We start from the raw sequence: 12,372 nt of genomic DNA, 5'->3' as shown, positions 1-12,372 counted from the left end.
CCCATCCATTTGCCATGAAGTGATAGGACCGGATGCCATGATCTGAGTTTTCTGAATGTTGAGCTTTAAGCCAACTTTTCACTCTCCTCTTTCACTTTCATCAAGAGGCTCTTTAGTTCTTTTTCACTTTCTGCCATAAGGGTGGTGTCATCTGCATACCTGAGGTTATTGATATTTCTCTTGCCAATCTTGATTCCAGCTTGTGCTTCCTCCAGCCCAGCATTAAAGAAGTTAGTATCTATCCTTAAATTTGTTATTCATCCCAAAGAAAACCACATAATGGTGAAGGAAGAATCTCAGGGCTTCTAGAAACCTATTCAGTTTTTACAGTGTCCATTTTCATGAAAAGGCAATCATTGCTGAACCAAAAGATTACATTTTAGGAAAGAAAAGGAATCCACGGCATTAACCCCTACACGATGGTGTGTTGACCTGTTACTGACAGCCGGGTCTGAGATGATAAACGTACTTCATTCTCGACTATCCTTTTTTATCATCGTCCCTTTGACATTTTGCTGCACTCAGTGACACTTATACCTACTGTTTACTACTCAACAATAAAATTATCTGGTAGAGCATGAAACTAATTGATATGTTTTTTTCCTAATCTATTACTACCAGAGACTAGAACTTTAACAAATATTTCCATGATGATAACAGTATAGTTTTATTTAACATAAGCATCTAGGAATTTTCTTAACCAGGGAAAGGACTCTATGCATGACCATTCCTATGTCATCAGTTTGACTCTGGAGAATGTTCCTGTAGACTCGAAAGAAAAACATGACATGCTAATTCCTTGACTCAGGGGTTTGGCTTGTAGACAGCTCCCTGAGAAGGGCAAACTATTCCTGGACATATCAGAGCCCATATTTCTCAGCCCTCTTTCCTGTTTTCTTTTTTATCTTTAACTTTCACTAACATTCTATATTTTACTTATTTATTGTCTATCTTCCCCACCAGTACATACATTCAACGACAGAAGGACTTTATTTTTATTACTATACTCCCAGATCCTAGCAATGTGCCCATGACATATTTGGAGCTCACTAAATAGTTGTTGAATAAATAAATTGAATGCATGAATCTGCAAGTTATAACCATGTGTTATGTGTTACCTGCCATAAAAATAAATTTTAGAAGTAAGGTATTATTTTTTCTTGGAGTTATCAAATGTTAGCTACATTAAGCATGTGGCTTAAAAATTTAAGAATGCACCTTAAATTTTTTGTATACAAGCGCTTGCAAAAAAAAACTGTATTTGTGGCCTTTAATTGATTCCAATATTGAAATAACTACAAAGAACTAGAATTTGTGCCAGGACATGTGATCTAGCAACCAAAATTTATACTATCATTAGAAGTATACATTGGACAGATAGTGACTTGACAGTGTTTTTCTAGACGATCTTTGTAATTCTCATTACCCCATCTCAGAATATGTAGAAGTATTAGAAAGTTTATCTTGAATTCTTCAGTAGAAATCATGTTACAAATTCTTCTATTAATACCATAGTTGTTCCTGAACCATACTAAGTAGTCACATCTTAAGTACAGACAGGCTCGTGTTCAAGTCCCAGTAGCTCAGTTTGCTAAAGTGGTTAGCTTACCAGAACTGAAGGTCACACAGTGGACATTTAGATTTTGGAGAATCACCTAGTCACTAAAACACATTTATAAACTGTGAAATAGAGTGTGTAGAGATGTCTAGTGCTTAGCCACACCAATTCTTTTCTCATTTTGGTGTGTAGTCAGATTATTTTTTTCTAACCCTAAAATAGATCAGGACTGTAGAACTGTTCCTCACCAGTTGTCTGTGAGCATAAATTGCTTTGGTGACCAAGGAGTCCTCTTGTTTAAGATGGCATAGCACGAGACAGGGAAGTCTCCCACAGTCTGGGCTCCTGAGCCATTATGGAGAGCAGAGCTTTCCATTTGCTGACCCAAGCTGCTTATGTACTATAAGCAAGAGATAAAACTCAGTGTATTAAGCCAGTGGGAGCTTGTATTTAACCTTTTAGTCTGTTACCGAGACATAATAAAAATCTTGAATATTATATTTATAATAATGATATTTACCTCAATATTATTGAGTGAATAATACATTTAAAGCAATAGGCTCAGTGTCTGCATAGTCCTTTTAAAATTTTATGATTTATAATTATCAATATTGTTATTGCTAACTCTTTATTCATGTAATCCTTTAAAGTGGGCTCAAGAAGATAAGGGAAGACAGGAGAAATGGCATTTAAATAAGGAAATCAATTCTAAAATGAATAAAAGAAAATTCAGCTGGTCATAACATTCATAGGGATGAAGATGGCATACAGAACTTAACCTCTACACCCACAGTATTAGCTTACGTTTCATCACATTAGACAAAACAACACAAGTGGCAGAAACAATGACTGAAACTGTTTCAGAGAATAACTCAACTTATCAGCTTTAGTTAAAGCAGCTACAAGGAAATGAAAGCACCAATATCCTCCCCTCTCTCACACATAGACTATAGGCTGGAAATAAAAATCAGTGACTCTGTTTTGTAGAAATATAGAAACTTATTCAGAAATCTATGTGGAAAATCACACATTCTAGAACAAGTAAAGCAACCTTGAAATGGAAGAATGAAGTGGGAGGAATCTCTGCTCCCAATGTCATGGTTTACAGTTTAGCTACAGTACTCAAGGCAGTGTAGTGTTGACAGATTCAGAGATCAATGAAACAGAATAGAGAATCGAGAGACAAATCCACCAAATGCACCCAAATGATTTTTGACAAAGATGCAACAGCAATTCAACAAAGAATAGTCTTTTCAATAAATGGTGCTGCTGCAATTGGACATCCATAGGCAAAAAAAAGATTACCTAAAACAACACCTCACATTTTATTTTAAAACTAATTTAAAATAAATCCAGGACAAATGTAAAATTATAAGACTTTCAAAAAAAAATAGAGAAAACTTCACGATTTAGGACTAGGCAAAAAGATCTCCAACTTGACACCCAAAGCACAATAAGCAATAAAAACTGTAAAGCTGTATCTAATTAAGACTTGAAACTTTTGCTCAGTGAAATGCCCTGTTAAGAGGATAAGACCAGTTACATGCTTCCCAGATGGCATATTGGTAAAGAATCTGCCTGCCAGTGCAGGAGATGCAAGAGACGCCGGTTAGATCCCTGGGTTGGGAAAATCCCTCGGAGAAGGAAATGGCAACCCGCCCCAGAGAAATAAAACCACAAAACGTGTGAAAATGATTCAGCTGGTTACATTAGGGGATAAGCCTTGATATTTGCTCTTTCTACAGAAAATTAGTGCAAGTAGTTTTCTTAGCATTTTAGTTAAGGCTTTTACAATGCTTTCTACCAACTGTCATAGACAAATAGCCTATCTATGTGCTATCAACCATATTACATTGGAACATAAAAATACCGTGATTTTTTAACTACGAATTTGTGTTTAATAGCTGAGACTGATTTTTAGGTGAAACAAACAGTGTTCTACTAATTTGATCACAGAATAACTATGCTGTTACAAGGAATGTCAGCAGGAACTGACTTCATTGGAAAAGGCCGTTCCATGCCTAATAAAAATGTTGTTTTGGTCACATCTGGAGAAATATGGTAATCTATAAATTTTAGCATTCCAGAGAGCTGGTCTCATCGAAAGGCAGGAAAGGGATCAACTGGTCCCGTTCCCTGACCCTTATTACTATATTCCCATTCCTCAGATGGAGCCGACTGATGCTGTAGGCCAGAATTGCTTTCACCTTCCTTTGAATGCCCTACACTCTGAATGTTTGTGCCCTTCCCTCACCCCCAATTCAAGTGTTGAAATCCTAAGTCTAGAGCTGATGGGCATTAGGAGGTGGGGCCTTTGGGAGGTGCCCAGGTCGCGAGGGTAGAGTCCTCATGAATGTCCTCCAGAGAGATCTCTTGCCTCTTAGCAGGAGTTGTCTTTCTTAATAGTCTGTTTCCTTTTGGTTCTCAGTAGAATACCCTGAGCTGGCTGGAGAGCTGGAGAGAAATTGGAAGGTAGCTGAACCCACCCGAGTTTGCTCACTCATAACCAAATTCATAATTTAAAATACAGCTGGTCACTATAGGTCAGCACACTGGCCTGATATCTTATCTACTCTTTCAAGAGGATCTGTGCAGAGCTACCCTTTTATTTAAGAAATATTGCTCAGCATGCCTCAGAGATAATAAACTTTACTGGGGAGCCACAGGGGCTGATTTGTCCCCGGAAACCTGCTCTTTCAAAGTTCTGCTGTGTTTTATTGGAAAGTCACTGAGTTGGTACTTGTTCCTCCAGATATAATCTTTCTCTAAATAACCACCCAACAATGTGTGGTTATAGATGACTGACAGGATGTAATGAGAACATTTGTTTGCTCAACCACTGAGCTTTTTTTTTTTTCCTAAGAAAGAAATATAAAACTAAATAATTCATATAACATTACCAACTCCCACAGTATTGATTATCATCATTGTCATCAATTTGCTGCCCCTCCAGCCATCCCAACAGGTTATTACTTACAGATTGTGGTATTATTTGCTGCCAGGATTCCAGTTTTAAAAATGAGTATAAACAACAGGAGGAAATTCTGAGCACCCCAGAGAGTTCCTTTCCTCTTGAAAATAACATAAGCTGTACCTCTGATTTTTAATTAATCAGATGCAGCTGATCCTAAAATTTCAAGTAGGATCAAAATGAGCGGCAAATGATAAGACCAAAATAATTGCAAGGAGTAAAGAACGGAAGTTATTAGAATGCATTTCTTTATGATTTAAGACCAATGACAGAGAAATCAAATTTTGATCATTTTTATTGACAAAAGGCTACAATTAAATGATATATTTATTAATTAGATTATAAAATAACAACAGTCTGTCTTATTATAGGTCCAGCTCCTGGATGTAGAGAGAAAAATATAAAATATGGCAAGCTATTAAAAATTACTTATCATTTATTACCAATGAGGAGATTTTTAGTTAAATATTAAAGAATTACCTTGAAGCATTTCCTTTCTTCTTCAGAAGGCTGAGAGTATTCTATTTATCTAATTTCAATAGCCAGGTTAATAACAAGCTATGTGACATGCAGAACGGGTAACTAGGGAAAAACACTACCATGTCATGTTGCAAGGCATATCCTCTGTGCTGCATACAAAAGAGGGCAGGGGGAGGCCCTTTCTACTCTAAAAATACTTAATTGATAAACATTGTTAATAAGTTGTCTCCTCTAAGTCACACAAGCAACCAGAATAATAGCAATTTATAATAATTTATAGTTCTAGATTTTCTTGGTGCTGGGTCTATCTGTAAATGTAAGCTTTTCACAATTTGTTCTAATATTTGTGATAAGTATTTTCTTACCTTCAAAATTATCACCAAGGTACAATTTCAACAGTTTGAACAAAAACAGTTTAAAGAGGTCATGAAAAATAGTACCTCGAAAACAACAACAAACCCCATAGCAATTTTCAACCCCCATTCATGCGCCTGAAAGTGGGCACAGGTGTAGGTCAGGGAAGCTGGATTGATTTCTGTGCTTCGATAGCTGAAGAATTGCCTTATAGTCTTAACCACCTTGATTATATAATTTTCCCACATATGTTTCCCCCTCAAAACAGAGGGGCCCCTAATGTCTGAATCTTTAAAAATTTTTAAACCAAATATAGCATTTAATATGTAGGGCATGATAAAGTCTACTTGAATTCAATCTACCCAACTTATTCATTATACAGACTTATAAAATAACTGAAATTGTTTATTTTTTCTATGCATTTTCATCAACGTGGCCCAAACACATACAAACACACAACCCACATCCTCTTTTTATAGCCCTCTGATATACTTTGAATTCACCTACTTATGCCCATTTAGCTTTCAAAGAATGAAATACATTCCGAATTGCTTCACAAATTACAGTCACTGCCCTCCTCCTCCTCACCAGCAAGCTTTGCCCAATCACTTGGTATTCTTACAGTGCTTTGGATTTGCCAAGGGTTTTAAAGTAATTTTTATTCTCTAGGCTATCATATTCTTGAAAAGTAACCATATTTCAAATGTACTTTATTACCTTATAGTTGCTTCTAGTCTTCCCTGGTGGCTCAGATGGTAAAGAATCTGCCTGCAATATGCAAGACCCAGGTTCGATCCCTGGGTCAGGAAGATCCCCTGGAGAAGGGAATGGGAACCCACTCCAGTATTCTTGCCTGGAGAATCCCATGGATAGAGGAGCCTGATGGGCTATAGTCCATGGGGTCACAAAGAGTCAGACACAACTGAGTGACTAATACACACATATATCACTAAGGAGGAGAAATAAGGAATCACAGGGGATGTCCTTGAACAATATTAGTATCAACCAAGTGGACAACTTTGGAACAAATAGTATAATGTGAATTAAGTCATCATTCCTTTCCTATAATTTAGATTTATTATTATTCATGTGAAACTGCTGGCTACCCAACTTCCTAAAGCCAACTTTCTGCCAAACAGACTTGTCAGTAAATCACTAATCCACTGATGATTTTTCAGAGTCTATGACTTTTTTTTTCCTCTTCGTTTATATCACATCACTCTGGGTCCCTTGAGATGATCATATTTCATCTCCAACTAAAGAAAGAATAAAAATCTGAATAAATAGAATGTAGATTTCAATAATTACACTGTTTCAGAAATATATCAGCCATGAATCATGTTGCCTTTAGCAATTTTCAGCATCATTTGCTTATATATACTCAGATTATATATCAATACATCTCAAGAATTCAGAAGCAGTAAACGACATAGTGTTATAAGCTGAAACTGCAAATCAACAACCAGTGTTGATTGCTATTTGTACAATACAGTATTATTCACCATTACTCTCAGTCATAAACCCTTCAGGTTTGCCCAGTAATTCACGTATTACTAGCAGCACATTGATTCATGACCTGCTTTATTTTATTCTATGATCTTGGATTTCTTTCCTTGTTACCAATGCTCATTTAAATCCCAGCAATCATTTCTTATTCAATATTCACTTCAAAAACCTACCCCAACTGTTGTAATCCATGAAATTCTTCAGAAGTGTGCAATGAAAGCATAATGAAAAGCTTTGCAATTGAGTCCTGGCTTAAATGTTTACTCCTATAACATGGGGCACATTGTTTATTTCACTTTAGCCTCAGATTCCTCATTTGTAAAGCTGAATGGTAATTATACCTATTTCTCAAGTATACAGTTATTCTATAATGAAATAATTTAAAACAAGTAATCATCAGAAGTTATATAACATGTAAATTGTTTTTAAATGTCTGTGCTTAGTCATTCAGTTGTGTCACTCTTTGTGACCTCATGGACGGTAGCCCTCCAGGCTCCTCTGTCCATGGGGATTCTCCAGGCAAGAATACATTAAATGTCTAGATGCTACTATTACACTTGGGGTCTAGGCACAGGACCTAGTGGTTGAATAACATGGTGTATTTTTCTGTCTTACCCTCCAGAATAGATTGCAAACAGTGATGCTAAAAAATTTGTACAGAAATTTTATTGTCTTCTGCAAAACATGTAGTGAGTACTGCTAAGTCACTTTAGTTGTGTCTGACTCTGTGCGACCACATAGACGGCAGCCCACTAGACTCCTCTGTCCCTGGAATTCTCCAGGCAAGAATACTGGAGTAGGTTGCTATTTCCTTCTCCAATGCATGAAAGTCAAAAGTGAAAGTCAGTCGTGTCCGACTCTTAGCGACCCCATGGGCTGCAGGCTACCAGGCTCCTCCATGCAAAGGATTTTCCAGGCAAGAGTACTGGAGTGGGGTGCCATTGCCTTCTCCAGTAGTGAGTACAGTGCTAAACAAATACCCATTTCAGTAAAATCTGCTTAGAGATGGACGGGTTCTTTTTCTTATTTTTTCAACCAGATGACTAAATAGATTAACAAATGAGTTTAACTTGATGGCTCTCACTTGACATTTCATTACCTCTTTTCTTCAAAAGCGATTAAAGCATTTGAGCAATTTCTTTAAGAGAGTTTCTCGCTGGAACAAAATATTGGAGGAGTAAACAAACAAAGCAGGGACTTTCTTGTGATGGAAATGAAACCTTGTTTTAGGACAAAGCAGTAACAAAAATCACTAACGAGAAGATCACATACACTGAGAAAACGACAACTGAGTAGTAATCAGCCAAGAAAGGAAATAGAGGAAAATGGACAGCTTCAAGTTCCTGCTACACTGAGAGCAACTGGGAAGCTGTAGGGAAAAGGAGTTTTGGTGACCATCATATTCTAGCTTTGAGATCTTGCACAAATAGGTTAAAATCCGTTTACTCAAGTTTCCTCATCTATAAAATGGGGCATAATAACATCTTGTTCATAAGAGTTGGGAATATTGTTTAAGCAACTGTTAATTTTATCAAAAAGCAAGTTCTCTGACAGGTTCCCTAACTTTGGAAATTTCCTCTAAAACATTAGTCTTAAGAGGAGTGAACTAGAATGACCAAATCTGAGTAGATAATTAACTGCATAATTAAGCCAATACCAAGGTCTTGACTTTTCTTTATGATTAACTGAAAACTAAACCTTTGTGACATGTTTTCTAAGAAACAGTTTCCTAATACCAAATTATTCAGTAATCTGTAATGATTCCATGAAATAAAATACAAAAATATATATTAAAAATTCATTGGGTTATAGCATTCACAATTAAATCAAAATGTACCACAGATATAAATGCAAAAGTATAGAATTCCTAAAAGATAATATAAGAGAAAGTCTACATGACCTTGGGAATGACAATGACTTTTAAGATACAAAGGCATGATTAATGAAAAAATAATTGATAAGTTAGAATTATTAAAATTAAGACTTCTGCTTCATTAAAGATACTGCCAATAGAATGAAAAGACAAGCTACAGGTTGGGAGAAAATATTTGCAAAAGACATAGCTGATAAAAGAATGGATTCCAAAATATGCAAATACTCTTAAAACTCAACAGTAGGAAAGCAAACAACCCAGTCTGAAAATGGGCAAATGATCTGAATAGACACCTCAGGAAAGAAGATATACAGATGGCAAATAAGCATTTAAAAGATACTCAACATGATATATCATCAGGGAAACACAAACCAAAACAATTAAAAATTAAAACTACACACCCATTAGACTGTGGAATCCAAAACACTGACACCACCAAATGCTCGTGAGGATGTGGATTAATGGTATTAACTGCTGTTGGGAATGTAAATGGGCAGCCACTTGGGAAGACAATTTGACAGTTTCTTATGAAGTATACTTCCTACCCTATGATCTGGCAGCTGTGTTCCTTGGTGTTTACCTAAAGGAGGTGAAAGCTTACACCTGCGTACAAAAAACCTGTGCATGACTGTGTCCAGCAGCTTTGTTCGTAATTGCCAAAACCTGGAGGCAACCAAGATGTACTTCAGAAGGCGAATGGATAAATCGACTGTGGTTCACCCAGAGAACAGAATGTTATTCAGGGCTAAAAAGAACTGAGTCGTCAAGCCCTGAAAAGTCATGGAGGAACCTTGCATGCATATTACCAAGTGAAAGGACCCAATCTGAAAGCACTACAATACTGTATGATTCCAATCTGGAAAAGTAACCAGTGATTGCTAGGAGTTATGGGGAGAGAGAAGTAAATAGGTGCTGCACAGAGAATTTTGGCAGTGAAAATACTCCGTGTGATCCCACAGTGATGGAGAAATGCTTGGATACTTCTATTCGTCCAAGCCCGTAGAATGTACAGATGAAGAATGAACTCGAAGGTGAATTGTGGACTTTGGATGATTGTCACTGTAGGTTCATACTTGGTAACAAATGTACCACTCTGGTTGGGAAGGTGGATAACAGGGGAGACTGTGCTCTGGTGATGCAGAGAGGGTGGACAGGAAATCTCCATACTCACCACTCAGTTTTGCTGTGAAACTAAAACTAAAATACAGTTCTAAAAATACAGTTTAAAATACGTGTCTAAAATACAGGTCTAAAAATACAGTTTGTTTTAAAAAGAACTCTAGTAAGACATCTGGAGAGGCACATATAAGTATAAATCATTGATAACTTCAAGACAAATGCCAAGCTAGTTATGTTGAATGTTAACATCTGAGCTTGAGTTGGATGAAGGAGGTAAGACCAGGTCCCACAGGTCACAAAGGTTCCACATAGCCCGTCCAGTTTCACCTATGAACATGAAACATTTACTTCCTTAACCCCACCATGTCCAGCCTTCTTTATATCTGACCTCACTCCTGTTTGCAGCCTTTTAAAAAAGCAGTTTTCAACTTCCTTATTTCCATGCCCATCCTAACCTGATTCCAATCCATGGAACTCTCTCTTATTGCTCTGGTTTTGATTCCTGGCTGTATCCTGTCTCTATTTAACTTGAAATAACACAGCGGTAAAAATTCTGGGCCCTTTTCTTGGCATTAATCAGTGTATGGCAAAAATGTATTTAGATGGTACTCACCTATTTTCTCAAAAAGGGTAAATTTAAGCCACTTCTGTTACACTTACATGTTACATGTTAAGTTTAACACTTATATGTTAAGTTTTATTCCCCAAAATGACACTTTTGTGGTGTATTAAAATAAAAATTGACTTTTTAATCTGATAAAACAGACTACAGAATTGTTTGGAAGTAGTTACTGTATAATTTATATCACATATCTGTACAAAGGACTTCCCTGGTGGCTCAGGGGTAAAGAATCCACTTGTACTGCAGGAGACACAGGAAACACAGGTTTGATCCCTGGGTTGGGAAGATCCTCTGAAGAAAGAATGGCAACCCACTCCAGTATTCTTGCCTGGGAAATCCCATGGACAGAGGAGCCTGGAGGGCTACAGTCCGTAGGGTCACAAAGAGTGGGACATGACTAAAGTGACTTAGCACACATGGCACTTGTATGTATCAAAATAATGATAATCAACCAACAGAAAATACACCAGCAGCAATGAGAAATACACACATTCACACACACAGAGGCATTAGGGATTTGGTTTTTGCCTTCCATCAAGACCAGGGCAAGAGATGGTTTCTTTAAAAGCTAACTTTGAAAAGATCTGTTGCAAAAAAAAAAAAAAATGTTATACACTTAATAAGTTAGGCATTGTTTTTTTTACCCCCTGAAAAGTGACTTATTTTATTCATGTGCATATTAAGAAGATTGCTCAACTTTGACTCAGTTGTCAGAAATTCTAAACTTGCTAGTCAATCTTGGAGGATCATAAAGCAGAAACACATCTATGAATATGAAGTTGGTATCTCCCTTGATCAATATGACAGTGATTACTTATACCTTCATCCTGTAAAGAAATTCCCTTACTACTCATCCTTACCACACTAAATTAGGATAAAGGGTATAAAATTTTTATTTTCTTAAATATGTCTGTTTCAATGATTTTTTTTCTCTTTATTTAAATACTAGAAAATAGAGATTAAATGAGAATAATTTGGAAAATTTATTCAAAAAATAAGTATTTCTGTTTTATTTGCATCTACCTGTTCTTCATAAACAAAATGTCCTTCATAAACATTTTGAAGATAGTGGAAGATTTAAGATACATACAGCTAACAGTAACAGAAAATTTCATCCCCAGCCAATTTAAACAGTGATAAAAACGCTTTATCTCACATAAAAGAAGTTCTGAGGAGAGCAGGTGGAGGGCTCAGTGAGCTTAAGCTCAAGGTTCTCTTCAGCCTTTCACACTGCCTGCGTGGCTCTCAGCATAGCGTCTCATGGACACAAGATGGATGCCAGAGTTCCAGCAGTCTCATGCTGACTCCACAGCAATCAGCAGGAAGGTGAGAAATTTCTTCCTGCGTCTTTTGTTCTCAAAGTAAGCATTCTGAGGGGAGAAATGACAGAAAGTATGCCCCAAGCCCATTTCTAATGGGTGGGTGGTTTAATCACTCACAAGGAAAATTGGATTACCAAGACTAACTTGGGGACAAGTGAAGAAACTGGATATAGGAATAAATCAACATCTTTTCCTAAGGATAAATCCTGCAGGCACCATCAGTGGCTGTTATGTAACTGAAAAGCAAAAATTTTTCCTGGCTTTATTGAGGTGTAATTGACAAATAAACGTCATGCCATCCAACCATCTCATCCTCTGTTGCCCCTTCTCCTTCTGCCTTCAGTCTTTCTCAGCATCCAGGTCTTTTCCAATGAGTCAGTGCTTCGCATCAGGTGGCCAAAGGATCAAAGGATTGGGGCTTTGGCTTCAGCATCAGTCCTTGCAGTGAATATTCAGGGTTGATTTCCTCTAGGATTGATTGGTTTGATTTCCTCGCTTTCCAAGGGACTCCCAAGAGTCTTCAATTATATATATATATATATATATATATATTTGGAGTGTAATTAC

Source organism: Bison bison, unplaced genomic scaffold (genome assembly GCF_000754665.1).
Source record: "Bison bison bison isolate TAMUID 2011002044 unplaced genomic scaffold, Bison_UMD1.0 scf7180017864481, whole genome shotgun sequence".
Lineage (NCBI taxonomy): Eukaryota > Metazoa > Chordata > Mammalia > Artiodactyla > Bovidae > Bison > Bison bison.
Note: the sequence above shows the minus strand (reverse complement) of the source record.